This window comes from Tamandua tetradactyla, chromosome 4, assembly GCF_023851605.1.
Source record: "Tamandua tetradactyla isolate mTamTet1 chromosome 4, mTamTet1.pri, whole genome shotgun sequence".
NCBI classification, from domain to species: domain Eukaryota; kingdom Metazoa; phylum Chordata; class Mammalia; order Pilosa; family Myrmecophagidae; genus Tamandua; species Tamandua tetradactyla.
Genome location: NC_135330.1, coordinates 96352375 through 96371776, shown reverse-complemented (window position 1 = coordinate 96371776; position 19402 = coordinate 96352375). Strand labels below are relative to the sequence as shown.

The 19402-nt window shown below is 45.5% G+C and overlaps 2 long non-coding RNA genes and 1 other non-coding gene across 6 annotated transcripts in view; 1 reads left to right on the top strand and 2 right to left on the bottom strand.

Moving 5' to 3' along the window:
• Window positions 1–560: 560 nt before the first annotated feature.
• Window positions 561–9943, bottom strand: LOC143681198 (uncharacterized). 3 transcript variants are annotated; one of them, XR_013174457.1, is made up of 5 exons: window positions 9723–9943; window positions 9304–9452; window positions 4032–4147; window positions 3545–3672; window positions 561–3079 (listed from the first exon to the last, which is right to left on the bottom strand). It is a non-coding gene; the product is annotated as an uncharacterized LOC143681198 (long non-coding RNA). The 3 variants fall into 3 exon arrangements; XR_013174459.1 differs by lacking the exon at window positions 9304–9452 and having other exon boundaries at window positions 4032–4184; XR_013174458.1 differs by lacking the exon at window positions 9304–9452.
• Window positions 4407–4576, bottom strand: LOC143681971 (U1 spliceosomal RNA). The gene has a single exon (XR_013175005.1). It is a non-coding gene; the product is annotated as a U1 spliceosomal RNA (small nuclear RNA).
• A 109-nt stretch (window positions 9944–10052) lies between the features above and the next one.
• LOC143681199 (uncharacterized) overlaps window positions 10053–19402 on the top strand; it is a 29747-nt gene continuing 20397 nt past the window's right edge. The window contains exons 1-2 of one of the 2 annotated variants that reach the window (XR_013174461.1): window positions 10053–10495; window positions 13139–13208. This is a non-coding gene — a long non-coding RNA (uncharacterized LOC143681199). Of the gene's footprint in view, window positions 10496–13123; window positions 13209–19402 lie in introns of both variants that reach the window. The other variant, XR_013174460.1, reaches the window with a different exon arrangement.

Here is a 19402-nt window from a genome sequence, read left to right as displayed (position 1 = left end):
GAGCAAAAACACCCAGCCATCTCATTCATATGAATAAGCCATGTAGAAATCCATGTATACCAGGAGACATGAAGGAATGTTCAAAGCAATAGAATCCCAAATGGGAAAAGCCAAATATGCATCAGTCAGGAGAATTGGTTAGAAAATACAATATATCACACCAAAAAATAATTTACAGCTGTGAAAATGATTTAACTGTGGAAACATGCAAGAGTATAGTGAATATCTGAAAGACAATATCAAGTAAAAAAAAGTAACAGTAAACTGTGACATACCACTTTAACAATCAAAACTAATCAATATATGCTATGTGGTATGTACATATATGATTTTAAAAATTAGTGTTTGTGTGGTGCGATGGTGGACTCAGTGGCAGAATTCTTGCTTGCCATGCCAAAGACCCACGTTCAATTCCCAGTGCCTGCCCATGCAAAAAAAAAATAGTGCTAAAGAATGATAAACATGAGATTGTCAATCTGGAAGAGGGAAGGAAGAAGTAAGTGATGGGCTAGAGGAGCAGCACAGCAAGATGAAATGATTCAATGATGGAGTCAGAGGGATGCATTAATTGTGCTTACAACTTAAATATATTCTTTAAGATTATCAAATATTACATGAAAACATTTAAACCACTGACATAGTCTAGTGTCATCACCATCAATGAAAATGATAGTAGATAAGGTAGCTGGCAGGGAACATTTGGGTTCTTTCCACCTATGGTAAGGATGCTGAGTGCAGGAGGGAATCTGAGGACTGGCCCCAAAGGGATGCTCAAAGGGACCAGGTGATGGAGGCCCCCAGATGCTCACATGTGACCCTCTATCTGAAGACTGCTATAAAGAAATTTCAAAGCAGTCTTGAAAAGACAATGGACTCAGCTAAAATTGAGTGAATCCTGCACCTGGGGTGATGTCACAAGGATACTTTCTGAGCGTGGTGCTGGCAGGGAGGCTGAGGCACTTTGGAGGTAGTGATCTCATACTCAGGAGGGGCACCCCGTGCCACCCCACCACCCCCTCAGCTTGCACCCTGGGATGTGCAATCTGCTCATCAGGTTTGCCCATCGATGCAACTGTCCCAGACTGGGCTTCCTCCCACTGGTGGTTTTTCAGCTCTGTGCCCTCAGCTGTGGCTTGGTTCCTCTGTGTGTTTATGGTTTTATACCTCATTTTTCAGTGCATGGTTAACCCGTGGGAGATTTGCAAGGACCCAGACCTTCCAGCTATGTTGTCACTTCCCACTTTGGGTGCTCTGTGGAGTTGCTCCTGGGTTTAGGGGTGGCCTCCCTGCCACCTGTCTAGGCACAAGGCTTCTGTAGGGGCACCTACTTATGCAGCCCTGGGCGGTGGAGCAGGGCAGGTGAAGCCAGAAGGTGCTCTGGTGTGCCTCCCAGACACTCACTCAGCCAGAGGCCATGGCCCAGGGCCCAGCCTCAGCCCTCAGCTACCCAGGTGCCAGGAGATGTGTGCAGGCTGGGTGCATGCCAGGCACGTATGAGAAGACCGTGGAGTTCCTGTCCTGGGGGTTCCTTGATGGTGCCTTGAGGCCAGTCTAGAGTTGCTGGGATCACTCTTCTGGAAGGATCCATAGGGCTGCTTCCATGTTGGCACCCTGCGCAGCATTGAGCACTACCTGGCTGCATTCAGATGGGCCAGAATTCACAGAGCCCCTGGCAGGAGAGGGCTGAGGGGTAGATCCAAACCTGCATCTAGCTCACTCCCTGTTTGCTGCTTCAGGGCCCAGGACAAACCCCAGCCAGGGTGTTACCCCTGAGCCAAGGAGCCAGCACACATTCTCACCAGCAGACAACCCAGAACCTGATGCATGGCTGCAGTTTCTGCCCTGCTTTGTACTAAAAACAAAGAACACTGTCTTCCTGTTGCTGATTGTGGCCACACTCCTGTGGGATGCTGTCAGTCTTGGGATGCTGGGAAAGCTGTTTATCTCTCACCTCTACCTGGATAGGTAGTGCCTGGCAAGCACTGGCCATGGCCATCAACCCCCCATAAGCCCCTCTCAGGTTTCCAGTTCTATCCTGTAGAGCCCCTCAGGGGCCAGTGTTGGATGTGTGTCGGGCCTGATGTGCTGGGCAGTGAGCCTGCTGGCCCCAAACTCAGGCTTCTCAGTGCAGTCCCTGAACTGGCCACTTTTGCTGACCTTGCCCAGTCACACAGGACCTGGTTCCCTGTCCACATGCAGAGGGAGTGCACCGGGGGTGGGGGACTCAAGCAGCAGTTATGTCTGCATGTAAATGAGGTGGTGAGAGAGAGAGTGGGGAAAGAAGTCATTGCCTCTGTGTGCCCTCATCACAAGAGGGGTGCCCTTCATTCTGCCATGTTTTCTTATCCCAAGCAGATTCTGCCCTCATTTCCTGGGAGGGGCAGCACAATAGTGGACTTGAGGAGGGATGTGGGCAGCCATACCACAATGTCCACACATTCTGATGGGTCCTCAGGACTTATGTGGGAAAGAACCCATGGCAAAGTGCCCTGCCACCTCAAGTCCCTGGTTGAGTGGACACTGGGCTTGCCTGCTATCTATGCCCACAGTAACCCTCTGCTATTTTCCTTCTTCCTTCTAGTAATAAAAAACAAAAAGGCACTTCATGATACAAGTCAGAGGAAGCAAGAGGGGGTTAAATCCTTCCAGGAAGATCCATCTGTGCTTATGGAGGAAGGATTTCCTCAGATATGTCTGTGCCTCACTCTGCATGGTTATAGTGGACACTGCTCAGGTGGCCATGTGGCTGGGAACTCTTAGCTATGCTGCTCACCTTCTCTATGAGCACAGGCTTGTGTTTGCAGGTATGTCTGCATGTGTGCAGGTGTGTATCTGTGTGTCTGCATGTGTGTGTGTGTGTCTGTGTGGGGAGGAGGAGGGTGGCTTGTTGTCTCTGTCCATTCTTCATTGGTCCATGGCAGGAGGGCCATCTCTTCCTGGGTGCCCCACTTCTGCAGCCATTCTGGTGGCAGCTGCAGTGGTTTTCATTAACTGCAGCTGTGTGTGAAACAGTGCTGGCTCCATGAGGTGGCCAGTGGCTTTGTTTCCTCTGTTGTGGGAACATCTGTGCCTGTAGTCCCTGTGGGACACCAGAGAGAGAGCTGTGTGGAATGCAGGTGTTGAAGAGGGGGCACCCACCTTTGATCACTGGGATGCTGTAAGCAGACATCTTCCCCTGACTGCAGTCTATTCACTTTGAAATGTTTTCAGTGGAGACCATCACATGTCCCCACCTGCTTCCACCACAGCTTCAGGCACTGAACGTTACCCCTTTGCCCCAAAGCATGACCAGGAGACCATGGGTCTTTCCCACCCTCCTCTGGATCTTCCCACAGGAGGCCTGCAGCCCCTCCCCTCTGGATCCTCCCATGGGACACCTGCAGGCCTTCCCTATCTGGATCTGCCCATGGGGCACCTGCAGCCCTTCCCATGGATCTCTCCAAGGACACCTGCAGCCCCTTTGGCTGGTGCTTGTTGCTGCAGACCCTACCCATTTATAGCTGAAAACCTCACTTTCTGGTATAGCCAATGATTCCACGTGTACCTTTTTCCCTCCTGTCACTGGCATGCGTCAAGCCCTCTCTCTCAGGAGCCCTTGTTCCTTTTTTCATAGAATGGAAGTTGAGACAGTGGGCTTCTCACTAAGGTGAATGGTTCATTGTGCAGCTGCTCCTGAAACACATGGCAGGCAAAGATAGAGAAAGCATGGGGTTTCATTTTTTCTTAAGAGGTGTGCTTTCACATTGCTATTTCTAGTTCATTTTAACTTTGCAGTGTTCCTAACTCTGTAATGGTATCATCAGTTCCCAGACTGTAAATCTTGATTTCTCACAGCATAAATGTTTATCAGATAATAGTCCTGGAATAACTATACCCACCCACTATGGTCAATAAACTACTACAGAGAACTCAACAACTTCTCTGCAGCCTCTTGTGCTCTTGGAATGCTCCCCCTCAAGCATGTGTGGGAAAATTGCCTAAGGTCTGGAGCCACTGGCAGCCCTTCCTTCCACAGTTATGTCATGCAGTACCTGACAGCTGCTCTGGTTGTCCTTGAGGGTGCAGGTGTGCAGATGGCTGGCAGGTCTGAGGTCATCAGCCAGCAGACCTTCCAGTCTTGTTCACAGCCAGCTCCGTCTCCAAAGACCTGAACAAGAGGTTTGCGTCAGAACCACCTGGTCTATCTGCAATGGTTTGATGACAAAATATAAGTCATAATAAGGAGCTATACATAACAGCTGCTTGAATGAGGCACAAAGGACAACAATGTGCAGTGAATGCCACATGCATCTGTAAGCCTCTCCAAAGGAAACTATCGACATGAACAGGAACATGTTATCTTTTATATATACATGTTATCTTTTATAACTCCTTCAGGAAATTGCATCTGACTATAATGTAAAATTGGGGAGGTTTTTTTTTTTTTTTTGCAGTCTCCCACTACCACAAATTATGCAGTCGATTTTCCCACATTTGGGGAAATCGCAGGGTTCAACACATCTGGAATGCAATGGACAAGTCTCGCCCTGGGAAAACCACCTACGTGATCGTGGTATCTCCCCTGTCAGGTAAGTATAATTGGGGAGTTTTTATATTATTGTGTCAAGATTTTAGTTTAATTCTGTGGTACTTGGTTAGTAACAAGAAACTTTATCATCGGGCTATTTGAGAAATTACCATTAGACATTTCAAGCACTTCAAATTTCCAGTGAGAAACTTAAACGAAGCTCCCTACCATACATTTTAAATCTATGTACATGAATGCTCCCTACCATACATTTTAAATCTATGTACATGAATGCTCCCTACCATACATTTTAAAATCTAAATACAATGAAATATTCTGGGAAGGAAAAAGATGAGATGGGTGACTACAATCTTTCTAAATACATATGAACTTGGTCACAACAATGAAAAACAGCCATTCAGGGGTTTGAAACTCAATTAAAAGCCAACAACAAATTAAATGCTTTTATTTTTGAAAATTGCTAGAGCTTTGAGTAAGAACTGCAGGATTTTCTGGACTTCTAGCCTGCACTGTTCTTATTTCTCACCTCCTCCCTCCCACCCCAGTGTGGCAGTGAGAAGCATAGCTTACCAGTGCGTGGCTGGATGAGAAAAGCAGCAGCTTTTCTGTTAGAAGGTGATGACTCAATTTGGGGTAGGAAGGGAAAACCTGCAAGTTTGTCAGCTGAGAGGGGCAAGCTCAGTAGGAAATGATTTGGGAAAACCTACAAATTCTGCTAGCCCACTGTGCTGGTTTGAAATGATAAATGTACCCTAGAAAAGCCATGCTTTAATCCTAATCCCATTTTGTAAAGACAGCCATTTCTTCTAATCCCTATTCAGCATTGTATGTTTAAAACTGCAATTAGATAATCTCCCTGGAGATGTGATGCAATTGAGAGTGGTTGTTAAACTGAATTAGGTGACAACATGTCTCTACCCATTTGGGTGGGTCTTGATAAGTTTCCGAGTTCTATAACAGGAAACATTTTGGAGAATGAGAGATTCAGAGAGAGCAGAGCAGAACAACATAGCCACAAGAAGCAGAGTCCACCATCCAGCAACCTTTGGAGATGGAGAAAAAAAGTGCCTCCTGGGGAGCTTCATGAAACAGGAAGCCAGGAGAGGAAGCTAGCAGATGATACTGTGTTCACCATGTGCCCTTCCAGATGAGAGAGGAACCCTGACCATGTTTGCCAAGTGCCTCCCCAGATGAGAGAGAAACTCTGACTGTGTTCACAATGCACCCTTCCACTTGAGAGAGAAATCCTGAACTTCATCAGCCTTCTTGAACCAAGGTATCTTTCTCTGGATGCCTTTGATTGGACATTTCTATACACTTGTTTTAATTGGGACATTTTCTCAGCCTTACAACTGTAAACTAGCAACTTATTAAATTCCCCTTCCTAAAAGCCATTTTGTTTCTGGTATATTACATTCGGGCTGCTAGCAAACCTAGAACATCCACAGTTGCAGAAATTTAACAGAAATTCTAGAGGCAAGAGAGTAAGATGGGCTGAGTTAGATCTCAGCATATCCCTGGGTGACTGAGAATTAGCACACATGGGAGATGCCTGATAGCCTGTGGTAAGTAAAAGGTGAGGCACTCTTGAAACTGACTGAACTTTGTGCTGCTCAACCTACATGCAAAACCAGAGTGTAGTCACTTACAGACCAAAGGTGTTTGAACACAAATACTCCGTCCCAAACCAACAGTTGACCACTAAGCTATGCAGACCCAGTGGCAGCCTCTGGGAGCCAGACTAAAAACTAAAAATCAGAATGAAATGATGAGCTGAGATATCAGTGCCACAGAGTATGGGGAAGACAGAATCAGGCAAGTCACTAAGCAAAAACATAAATATGTTTTATAGGAAGGAAAGGAAACTGTGTTCAAATAATTAAAAGGAAATCTGATGACAGTGACTTAAATGGGTAACTTCAGTACCTAAGAGCAACTATAGTAAACAAAAACAGTATCAACAATTCTCAGAATATATGTCAGATTCCAGAGTTGATTCAACACACTATATAAAAATTCCAATCTTCAACCAACAATTATAAGATGCAAAGAAAGATGAACTCTGCCCTATATTCAGGAAAAAATTGTCAATAGAAACTGACTCAGATGGATTGAGATGTTGAATTTAGCAGATAATAACTTACTACAGCCACTATAAATATGTTTTATAGAAGGAAAGGAAACGTGTTCAAAGAATTAAAAGAAAGTCTGACAACAGTGACTTAAATAGGTAACTTCAGTACCTAAGAGCAACTATAATAAAGAGCCAAATGTAAATTCTGGAGTTGAAAAGTACAATAAGCTAATTAATTCTCATTAAATGGGCTCAACATTGAATTTTAGATGGCAGAAGAAAGAATCAGTGGATTTACATTAATATAATGCATATAATCTGAAGAACAGAAAGGAAAAAGAATGAAGAAAAGTGAACAGAGCATCAGAGACCTGTGAGTCCATTTCAAATGTACCCACATTATGGGTAATGGGATCCCCATAAGTAGAAGAAGAGAGCAGGAGCAGAAAAAATACCTGAAGAAATAAAAATCCCAAAATGTGATGGTAAACATTAGCAAGCAAATCAAGGAAACTCAATGTACCTAAGCCGGTCACAGATCAGGAGTTTCACACCTGGAGGTTCACAGAAGATGAGAACGCCTTGAGGGCAGAGTGAAGACAACAGCTCATCACATTCAGAGGCCAGCATTGTGGCTGGTGGCTGCCACCCCTCAAAACCACATGGGCCAGAAAAAGCACATAGCCATCAGCCAAGTCTGTCATACTCAGGAAACTTGATCACCAAAATTAATATATTCAAATATTACTTCTTTTGAGAAGATGGGCCTTGATTCTTTCCTCTGGAGTGTGGCTGGCTTAGTGGCATTTCCTGTGAGGAGAGTATGCAAAGGGATAAAAGGGAACTGTGGAATAAAGGCTTCTGCAGACACCACCTGCACCAAGAAAGCAAAGCACCCCAGGAAGATGCATGTGGACAGCATGGAGTCTGGACAAGGTGGATGGATTGGACTCCCACCTCAGTGGTGCTAGTCCCCCCAGCTCACATCCTCAGTCCAGTCATGAAGAAGACATCAGGAAATCTTAAGCTGAGAGACATTGTACAAAAGAACTGATCAGAAACAATTATCATCAAGACTGCAAGAAAAGATGAGGATAGGCTTAGAAGTGGCCAGGTTGAAGGAGACTGGGGAGAAGTGAGAAGACTACACACCAAGGAATTCAGGAGACAGGGCAACTCAGTGCAATGTGGCATTCTGGACTGACAGCTTCAACCTGAAGAGGACATGAGTGGTGAAATCTGTCAAGAGCCCTGCTTAGTTCAGTTTATTATGACAACAGTAACACCATATTTTTGACAAAGATTCTAACATGAGGGACTCTGGGGGAAGGGAAATTTGACTCTGTATTATCTCAGCAAACTGAAGTAGTTTTTCTGTAATCTTATTTCTAGTTAAAAGTTTTAAAAAATACATCAATTAAAGGGATTTCTAGATTTAAAAAACTGTATTTGCTGCAAAATTTTCCCTGTGAGACACACATCTTTTTTGGCTAAAAAGGGTGACACCAAATGGTAACAAGAGAACTAGAGGGGATAATATGCATGTGGGGTGATTTGGAGCCATGCACCCCAGAAACATGCATTCTTAAAGTTAATCCATTGATGTGGAAATGAACCCTTTGAAATAGGACCTTTGATGAGGATCCTTCAGATAAGATATGGCCCAGGATGGGTCTTTACCCTATTACTGAAGGCCTTATAGGGAAGGCCATGGAGAGAGAAAAAGTCACAGGAAGCAGCCAGTGGCTGAAGGTCAAGGAACCCAGAGAACAGGAGGCCTGGGGTGGCTGTCATGTGCCTTACCATGTGACAGAGGAACCCAGGACCCAGGATCCTTGGCAGAGGGCCCCAGAACACCAGGCTTCAGGAAGAAAGTGTTACCTTAATGATACCTTGATTTGGCCTTCTCCTAGCCTCAAAACTGAGCCAACAACCTCAAGCCAACCAATTACATGGTATTTGTTGCAGCAAAGAGGAAACTGAAATAGTGGGTGACTACAATAATTGTGGTTGTATATCACTTAATTTCTTAAAATGTATAAAGTACCACTGCTCAAAATTGATTAATAATGGACTTGAATTTTGGGTAAGGAAAAAGTCAATACTGACATCTTTATTTTTCATTTTATGAATTTTTGTCTATCCCCACAGCAAACAGATGAGAGTGCCAGTTCATCTTATCATAGACAAGTTTGAAAGCTTACAGGAGCCCATTCATTTATTTGAAAAATAGCTAACTTCTTTTCTAACTCAATTTACTTAGGAAAATAAACATTGACTATGGGGAGTTTTAAATAATATAGCATAACGAATAGAAAGTAAAATTGTTTCAGTTAAGGTCAGTGATATTATACCATTCATTAACCCAATTTTCACTTGTTTGCCCAAACTACAGAAACTGTAGTCATTGTCCCCTTGCCCCTTTCCCCACCATTCTCTTTTGCTGCAGTGCCCTGGACCCACCCAAGCCCATCCTGGATCCACCTACCCCATTTGCTGAGCTGCTTTCCTTCTTCCTAGCCCGTCATCCATGACCTCTGCACCTCACTTAGATTGGAGGAGGGTCTTAAAGACCTAATTCTTAAAAGATTTTCAAAATGACCCATTCTCAGGGCTGGCTACACAGAGGACCCCAGGGCCAAGTGTGCAGTGGCCAGTGTTCCTGTCTCTCAGGATGGTGGACTTTGTCAGAATGGCTCACCACCATGCCAGTGCAGAGACCCATGCAGCAAGTACTTTGGGACCATAGACAGTAGTCGTGGTTTCATCCCTCTGACAGACTTCAGGGACTCTCTTTCTGGTGATCAGTGTCAGCTGGTTTATCGGGAGTGTCTCTTTTGGTCTGTGTGCCTGTTATGGAATATCAAAAGAAATGCAGGCTGAGACATAACCAGCCAGGGAGATGTCAGACGGAGTGGGATCCCACTTTCAAAGGTACTTCCTTCCTGTTTTAAAGGGTTTTACTCATTTAAAGTCCACCCAGGATCTTGTAGGGGTTTTCTTTTGCACGTGGCAAAGTTCCACAAATCAGTGGCTCTAAACAACACACATTTATCACCCCCAGTTCCCGAGGGTCAGTGGTCTGGGTGTCTTAGCAGGGCCCTCTTGGCAGGGTCTCACCAGGCAAAAATCATGCACTCCTCAGGGCTGCATCTCTTCCTGAAGCTGCTGGGGAGAGCTGCTTCTGAGCTCAGGCAAGGGCTGACAGAAGTCTCCTTCTTCCCTGCTTTCATGTGGCCACTCCATCTGAAGGCCAGAAAGTGGGTGTGCCCTCCAGGCTCTTGGCTGCCACCCCCAATCACCTCTCTGCATCTGGAGGTTATGGTGACTGCACTGGGCTGACCCACCTTAGAATTTTGGAGCACACAAAGCCCTGTTAGCCTGCAGCAGTTTAACTGCCAACTGCCTCTTCCCAACTGTCAGCCCTCTGCCTTCTGCCTTCCAGTCCACAGCCCCTTGAGTGACCCAGGTCCATGGTCCCTGACCTCTGTCATGACCTGTGTCCCCATTATGACCCCACTCATCCCTAAAAGTCTCCTCACTGCCAAATCCAGAGCCTTGGCTGGCAGACTCTCACCCTGCCTGGGAGATACCCAGCACCATCCAACACCTCACCCAGGAAGCTCCTGGGCTGCCTCCTTCCCCAGACCCATTTCCTGACTCCAAGACACCTAAGGTCATGAAGTCGGGCACACCCCATGCTCTTGTCCTTTCATGATGTCCTGGGACCAGGACAAGCTGTCTATCCACCTGCCAAGGTGCTCTGCTGATGGTGCTGCAGGGTGGACACCCATGTCCTTTCTGTGTCCCACTGAAAGTGGACATGGGATACTTAGGCTGCTGCAGGTTATGTGGCATACCTGCCAACCTATACCTCATAAACTGAACTGCAGGTATCTGAAAATTTATGTGGGGCCACATAGCTGCACTCAGGGAGCACAGATTCAGGGTGCACCCCACATCATGTCCCCTCCTGGCACTCCTAAGGATGGGTTTTAAAGGAAAAGAATGTTAGACAAGCTGTTTGTGGTTGTTGGATATTGGGGTACTCCAAACAGCCTCAGGCTAGAGAGTTAACTGAGTTCTTTATTTTGGGGTTTGTTTATGGATGGGGTATCCATGGGTTTTGAGGACACTGCATCCTGTGCCAGGGGCTCTGCATCCTGTGCCAGGCTGTGATCTCTACTGAGAACTGCTTACGCACCACCTCCAGAATGACCCTGACTCCATTTCAAACCTTTTAGCTCTAGTAACTGTATTTTGTTTGATTTCTTTAAACATTTCCCCCTTTTGAGCAAAACCCTACTCTGAAAGTATCTTGGATCAACATTTGGTATTAATTCCTTGGTGCCAGGGAGGCTCATTCCTGGGAGTCATGTCCCACATAGGGGGAAGGTAGTGAGTTTACTTTTACAGTTTGGCTTACAAAGGGCTTGGGGGACCACCCTTGAGGAACAGGATGGCTTTCAGAGAAGACTCTAAGGCATTATTTATAATTGGGCTTAGTTTCATCAGTACAGAAAATAAATTTCCTAAGTGCAAGCTTCCAGATTGAAGGCTTGGTGTGTTAGCTGGCTCAGGAGGTAGTGGTGGCTGTTCTGGAAATGAAAGACAATAGGAGACATTGTGGTGATGGTAACAGTAAGAAAAGGGATTAACAAGGATTGAGATATGCTGCAAGTCCAGTCTCCCCAGGATCAAAGATTTATCCAATTACATAGGTCTCAGGCTTCAGGGATCTCTTGTACATATAATTAGAGGTCTGTCAAATTCATATAACTAGAGACCTGCATAAGAGTCACCTTTTGAATGACCTTAACTCCATTTGAAATCACTTGGGCACAATCACTGTACCTTTTTGTGTTTCTTTTTACACCCAGTAGGGCTCCAATAGCCTCCCAGAGAATTCTGCTTTTGAGGGGCTGCATATAAAGGGGAAACTCCTACAATGGTGCTTGTGGGAACTTTGCATCAGTTATGAGCTCTCTCCCCAATGAAAAGCCTTCCACTGACATGTTTGCCCTTTCCCTCCTTCTGTCTTCCTAGTGGAGACAAGTCTAAGGAGGTTTTGTCCTCTTATCAGTACCTGAGTCTGTGTACAACCAACAGCATACACCCAGGGAGCTCCCTGCCACTGCAGGTGAGTGGAGGGCTGGTAAGGCCACACCTAGAGCACGATTCCCAACTGCTTGTGTGACTGATGCCTTGAGGGACCCAAGGATGCTGCTCAGACTGGAACACTGGTAAGAGGTGATGGAGGAAAAGTAAAGCAAGAGATAGAGAGAATCCTCCAACTGTAGGACTGTGTGGGAGAGAGAAAGTGACAGGACATATTGCAGGTGTGCTGAGTGGAGGTGGGTCACCAAGGCCTGAATAGAGTGTGGTGACAGTGGCAGAAGCTTTGAAATTCACTGAACATGAAGTGGTGGGTAGAAGGTCACACGGCCAAGGTCACAAGTGCCTACAATGGTAGGGTTTAAGATCATGTGTCTGTGGGTGCTGTCTATACCATTCCTTCAAATTTTCTGTTTGAATTATCCATAATGAAAGATGGGGGAAGAACTGAGTGTGGGAAACAAATAGGGAATGAAGATGGTGTGTGTGTATGTGTGCAAGTGTGTGCAAATCTGTGCACACGTCTGTCCCTGCATATGTACATAGGTGTGATTATGTGCACACACATTTCAGGAGTCTCTGAGGGTTACACCTGCCCAGCACCATCCCCCAGCTCTGTCCTGCAGGCTGGTCCCATTTGCTTTCTTTCCTCCCAAGAGTCCTTAGAGTTTCTTCTGGTCACTGGTTTCCCTTCTTTTTTAAGTAGCAAATCAAGAAAGGGTGAACATAGCATATCATAAGTCTCCATTTTGATTTAGAAGACTCCTAGTAACATTTTTTAGTCAGTTTTTCAAAACTTTCAAAGAAAACTTTGCCCATTTCCAGTGTACAGTTACTCCCCAAGCTGAAAGGAGGCACATCCTGGCCCTAGGGCAGGTCTCAGTAAGAACTGGGTTCACTCCTGTCCACTGCAAACTGCATGGGGCAATGATGCTATCAGCTGGCTGGTCAGGGCAGCATCAGGGCAAGGAACACAGAATCTGCTTTCCAGAAGTGGACATTAAATGGCTTGGGTCCCTAAGTGTCCAGAACCCACTACCTGCAAGCAGGCACTGCATAGGAGACACATTCTGTGAAGACCACTGGGTTGTTTCTGAGCCCTGCAACCCCCTGTGGTCATTCTGGGGATCCAGATGGGCCTCCTGGCTGCCTTGAGAACCTCTTACTCATTAGACCAAGACTGTGTGTCTCTGCTGTAAGCACATTCAGAACAAGCCACCATCCTAAACCAGTGTGGCCACATCACTGTGCCCATTTTATGCTCAGTGGTATGAAAACCAGAGAAGAAAGCTGCCCAGGCTGCACATGAATCCAGGGATGGGCCTGGCCTTTTGACTCCAGAAGGCCCTGTTGTTGCCATATTTTGCCCACTTTGGCTGAATAACCTATGCAGTATGTTTTTGCAGTGTTTCTTTCGACAGAGTGTGGTGGATCAACAGGAAACAGGGTCTCTGGACAGCAAAGGTGGTAGACATGAAAGTCCTGCCACAGGTAAGTCATTCCTGAATTTGGGTCATGCTGAGATCAATCCAGGTGTGATTCTCTAAAGCATAAAAATATTTCCTAAAACAGGTAAGGGCTAGGACATTTCTCATTGACCAGTGTCTTGATGCTGGTGGTGAGCCTGAAATGCCCAACACCCCAGCCATCTCTGCAAGGGTGCACTGTGGGTGAGCATAAAAGGGCAGAGCCAGGTGGACAGTGTACATTGCAGATGCTCATCTCAAAACTTAACCTTAAGTCTGTGCTGAGCATTGTTGTTGCAGGGCCTCCTGACCTAAGAACCCTATCAGGCAATCAACACCTGCAACTCAAGATGCCTTTTGTGAAAGGCCTCCCACCTGCCTCTCTCAGCTGTCTGCTTAAACCCTTAAAAAGATCTGCACAATTCCAGGAGAAGTAACATGATTGCAGTGGGCATAAGCTCCCAGAACCAGTGAGGAACTTCACTCTCAGGCCAAAGGAAATAGCCACACACACATGTGCATGCACACACACACACACACACACACTCACACTCAGCAACCCATGTCTGTCATGGTAATTGAGTGAGGCTGACCACCTGGGAACCTGACCCATTCTCCCCTCCCCTGCTCCAGTTGAGGCAGATGATATGGGATAATGAGGCAGGGGGTCTCAGCTCCTCCCTCCACAAATCATGTCATCTGAAGGGAAAGCCATCTACTTCACCCCATCTACCCTACCTGTGCCTTTATTCTCACAGCCTTTAGAGAAGGCCCCCAGTAAAAACCAATTGGATGGGAAGAAGGGAGATGCATCATGACCTGATGATATCTTCCCATATGGAAAGCCCTATAAGGGGGTCAAAAAGCAAGCATCTCACAATCTGTGGTTTCCTGCATCCTGGGCAGCTTCCAAGGCAGGTCAGAGCCACATGCCCCTGACAGGGTAGGGGTCTCCTCTCGGCAGGATGGAATGAACTCTTGAGAAGAACACTGTCATGGTCAGGGATGTGTGTCAACTTGGCCAAGTTGCGGTACCTGCTTGTCTGGCTGGGTAAGTGCTGGCCTGTCTGTTGCAAGAAGGATATTTCATAGAATTAGATCATGATCACATCAGTTGCATCCACAGCTGATTCCATTTACAATCAGCCAAAAGGGATTGTCTTCTGCAATGAGTGATGATTAATCTAATCATGGGAAGCATTTTAAGGAGGATTCAGAAGAGACAGGCCCTATTCCTGTTTCAGCAGGTGAGCTGCTCCTGTGGAGTTCATCCAAACCCTCAATCAGAGTCATTGGCTTCACAGCCTGCCCTGCAGATTTTGGACTCTGTGTTTCCATGGTCATTGGAGACACTTTTATAAGTTTTATATTTGCAAGTGTTCCCTGTTAATTCTGTTTCTCTAGAGAATCCTAACTAATACATCTTGGTACCAGGAGTGGTTCTTAAGAAATAGAATCTTAAAAATGGGTTTTGATGAATAGTTTTCTACTCTGACTGGACTCAAAGTCACTAAGGACTCTGATTCCCATAATCAAAATGACATTCCCAATCCATGGAGTGAGTTGGCAAAAGAGATAGTCAAAATATCACCATTCAATTCTCCTAATCTTTACTTGTATGAAGCCAGGCTCTGCGGTATAATGTTTTTGACACCTTTACAGAGTTTTGTAGAAATAAGAGTTATAAAAGTGTTGGTTGGTTGTTGTTAGATACACTGGCTACATTAAGGAGTGAAAGGGATGGGCTTAAGGCTTTAAATGAGAAGCTTAAGCACCATCTGATAGATGTAGATGTTTCTATAAGTATTCTGAAGGAAAATCTTATTTCCTGTAGCCATAGACGAGATCTCTAAAAATCAGACTCAGAATCTTATTGTTAGAGCAGCAACTTTACAACATAAACTGAAATCTCAATCTTGTATGGTGTCTGTCATTAAAGTGAGAGCATTGATTGGAAAGGAGAGGGACCCTGAAAAATGAGATGGTGACATATGGATTGATAATGATGTCAGGAATGAGGTTGAAACCCTAGATCATGCTGAGGCTTCTCTAGAGAACCCTGCAATAGTTTGCCCTGAAGACATAACCACCCCACCTTCAACCTGCCTTGAGGAGCTGGCCACCCAACCTCCTCCTGAAGGGATTAGCCCTAGAGTGATTAATCCTGTTTCACCAGATGAAACTGCAAATGAAGGCCCTGAAGCAAATGGCTTGGAAGATATTTCTAATTCTTTTCTTGACCCACCCCCCCACCCCTCATTTCTTCCAGACTTCTTCCAGCCTAAAGGCCCCTAAAGGTGAGGTACAAAGTATCACACGTGAGGAGGTACATTATATTCCGAAAGAACTGTGTGAGTTTTCCAATTTATGTCGACAGAATTCAGGAGAATATGTGTGGCAATGGATTTTAAGGGTGTGGGATAATGGTGGGAGGAATATAAGGCTGGATCAGGTTGAATTTATTGATATGGGCCCACTAAGCAGAGATTCTGCATTCAATGTTATAACACGAGTGGTTAGAAAAGGTATTGACAGTTTGTTTAGATGTGTTTGGTTGAAACATGGATCAAAAGTGGCCAACATTACCTGATGTTGAAATGTCAGAACTGCCCTGGTATAATGTAGGTGAGGGGATCCAGAGGCTTAGAGAGATTGGAATGTTAGGGTGGATTTTTCATGCCAAGCCTGCTCTTACACTACAGGAATGTCCAGAGGATGCACCTTTTACCAGAGCAGTGAGAATTAAATTTGTTATACTTGCACCATCATCTCTAAAGAGCTCTGTGGTTGCATTTCTCTATAGGTCAGATATTACTGTAGGAACTCTGTCACTGAACTGGAATCCTTAAACACAATGGGGATGACAGGATCCCAAGTTGGCAGAAACCACGTGGCAGCACCTAATTGCCCAAGACAGGGTAGATATGGCTATTATAATAGACAGCCAACTCAAAGCAGGCTTCAAAATTATATGACAGAGATTTGTAGCATTGGCTAGTAAATCATGGGGTACTGAGAAATGCAACAGAAGGGCAGTCTACTAAATTCTTGTTTGAGCTGTATAAACAAAAGAGTTCTAGGTCAGGTGAACAGAATTCTAACCTGAATTACAAAAACACAGAGTTATGGCCCCTTAATCAATTTCCAGACTTGAAACAGTTTGCAGACCCAGAGCCCCTTTAATGAAGGGGAGGTCAGGTCCCTTTGGAGGAGAACCCTGTTACACTGCCACAAATTTATACTGTTAATTTTCCTCCAAGCCTTTCCCAAGGAAACCTACAGCCTTTTACAAGGGTAACTATGCATTGGGGAAAAGGAAACGATCAGATATTTCAGAGATTATTAGACACTGGTTCAGGAGGGACATTAATTCCAGGGAACCCAACACTTCACTCTGGACCACCAGTCAGAGTGGGGCCTTATGGAGGCCAGGAGATCAATGGAGTTTTAGCTCAGGTCCATCTCCCAGTGGGTCCAGTGGGCCCCAGGACCCATCCTGCAGTTATGTCCCCAGTTCCAGAATGTGTAATTGGTATAGACATACTGTGCAACTGGCAGAATCCCCACATTGGCTCTCTAACTCGTGCAGTGAGGGCTATTATGTTGGGAAAGGCCAAGTGGAAGACACTAGAACTGCCCTTATGGAGCAAAATAGTAAATCAGAAGCAATGCTGGATTCTTGGAGAGATTGCAGAGATTATTGCCACTCTTAAGGATTTGAAGGATGCAGGAATGGTGATTCCCACCACATCCTCATTCAACTCCCCTATTTGGCCTGTGCAGAAAAAAAATGGGTCTTGGAGGATGAAAATGGATTATTGTAAGCTCAACCAGGTGGTAACTCCAATTGCAGCTGCTGTTTCAGATGTAGTATCATGGCCTGAGCAAATCAATACATCTCCTGGTACCTGGTATGCAGCTATTGATCTGATGAATGTTTTTTTCTCAATAGCTATTAGTAAGGAACACCAGAAACACTTTGCTTTCAGCTGGCAAAGTCAGCAATATACATTCACTGTCCTACCTCAGGGGCATATCAACTCTCCAGCCCCATGTCATAATCTTGTCTGCAGAGACCTTGATCATTTCTGCCTCTCAGAAGACATCACACTGGTCCATCATATTGATGATATCATGTTGATTGGACCTAGTGAGCAAGAAGTAGCAACTGTTCCAGATTCACTGGTAAGGCATTTTCATGGCAGAGGATGGGAGATAAATCCAACAAAAATGATGGGGCCTTCCACCTCAGTGAAATTTCTAGGTGTCCTGTGGTGTGGGGCATGTCGAGATATCCATTCTAAGGTGAAGAATAAGTTGTTGCATCTGGACCCTCCTATGACCAGAAAAGAGGCACAATGCCTAGTTGGTCTCTTTGGATTTTGGAGACAACATATTCCTCATTTGAGTGTTCTACTCCAGCCCATTTATCAAGTGACAAGAAAAGCTGCTAATTTTAAGTGGGGACCTGAACAACAGGAAGCTCTGTGACAGGTTCAGGGTGCTGTACAAGCTGCTCTGCCACTTGGGCCATATGATCCAGCAGATCCAATGGTGCTGGAAGTGTCAGTGGCAAATAGAGATGCTATCTGGAGCCTTTGGCAGGCCCCTATAGGAGAATCACAATGCAGACCCTTGGGATTTTGGAGCAAAGCCTTATCAACTGTTGCAAATAATTACTCTCCTTTTGAGAAACAGCTTTTGGCCTGCTACTGGGCCTTAGTAGAGGCTGAATGCTTAACCATGGGACACCTAGTTACCATGAGACCTGAGTTACCTATCATGAGCTGGGTGTTGTCTGACCCACTAAGCCATAAAGTTGGGCATGCAAAGCAGCACTCTATTGTAAAATGGAAATGGTATATACAAAATAGGGCCAGAGAAGGTCCCAAAGTCACAAGTAAGCTACATGAGGAAGTGGCCCAAATGCCCATTGTTTCCACTTCTGCCACATTACCTTCACTTTCCCAGACCAGAGCTATGGCCTCTTGGGGAGTTCCTTACAGTGAATTGACTGAGGAAGAGAAAACTCGGGCCTGGTTTACAGATGGTTCAGCATGATATGCAGGTACCACCTGAAAATGGACAGCTGCAGCATTACAACCCCTTTCTGGGGTGTCCTTGAAGGACAGTAGTGAGGGGAAATCCTTCCAGTGGGCAGAACTTCGAGCAGTGCACTTGGTTGTTCATTTTGCTTGGAAGGAAAACTGGCCAGAGGTGTGTTTGTATACTGACTCATGGGATGGTACTATTGGTTTAGCTGGATGGTCAGGGACTTGGAAAGACCATAATTGGAAAATTGGTGACAAAAAGGTCTGGGGAAGAAGTATGTGGATAGACATTTCTGAGTGGGCTAAAAACATGAAGATATTTGTGTTCCATGTGAATGCACAGCAGAGGGTGACTTCAGCAGAGGAAGATTTTAATAATCAAGTGGATAAGATGGCCCATTCTGTGGATACCAGTCAGCCTCTTTCCCCGGCAACTCCTGTCATTGCCCAATGGGCTCATGAACAAAGTGGTCATGGTGGTAGGGATGGAGGTTATGCATGGGCTCAACAACATAGGCTTCCACTCACCAAGGCTTGCCTGGCTACAGCCACGGCTGAGTGTCCAACATGCCAGCAACAGAAGCCCACACTCAGCTCCCGATATGGCACCATTCCCCGAGGTAATCAGCCAGCTACATGGTGACAGGTTGATTACATTGGACCACTCCCTTCATGGGGGAGGCAGCGATTTATTCTAACTGGAATAGACACATACTCTGGATATGGGTTTGCTTTTCCTGCACACAATGCTTCTGCCAAAACTACCATCCGTGGGCTTACAGATGCTTATCCATCGTCATGGAATTCCACATAGCATTGCTTCTGATCAAGGAAATCACTTCACAGCAAATGAAATGTGGGAATGGGCACATGCACACAGAAATCTCTGCTCTTGCCATGTTCCCCATCATCCGGAAGCAGCTGGATTGATAGAATAGTGGAATGGCCTTTTGAAAACTCAATTACGGTACCAATTAGGTAGCAATACCTTGAAAGGCTGTGGTAATGTTCTCCAGGAAGCTGTATATGCTCTGAATCAGAGTCTTTCATATGGTGCTGTTTCTCCCATAGCCAGGATTCATGGGTCAAGTTACCAAGGGGTGGAAATGGGAGTGGTACCACCCACTATTACCCCTAGTGGCTCACTAGGAAAATTTTTGCTTCCTAT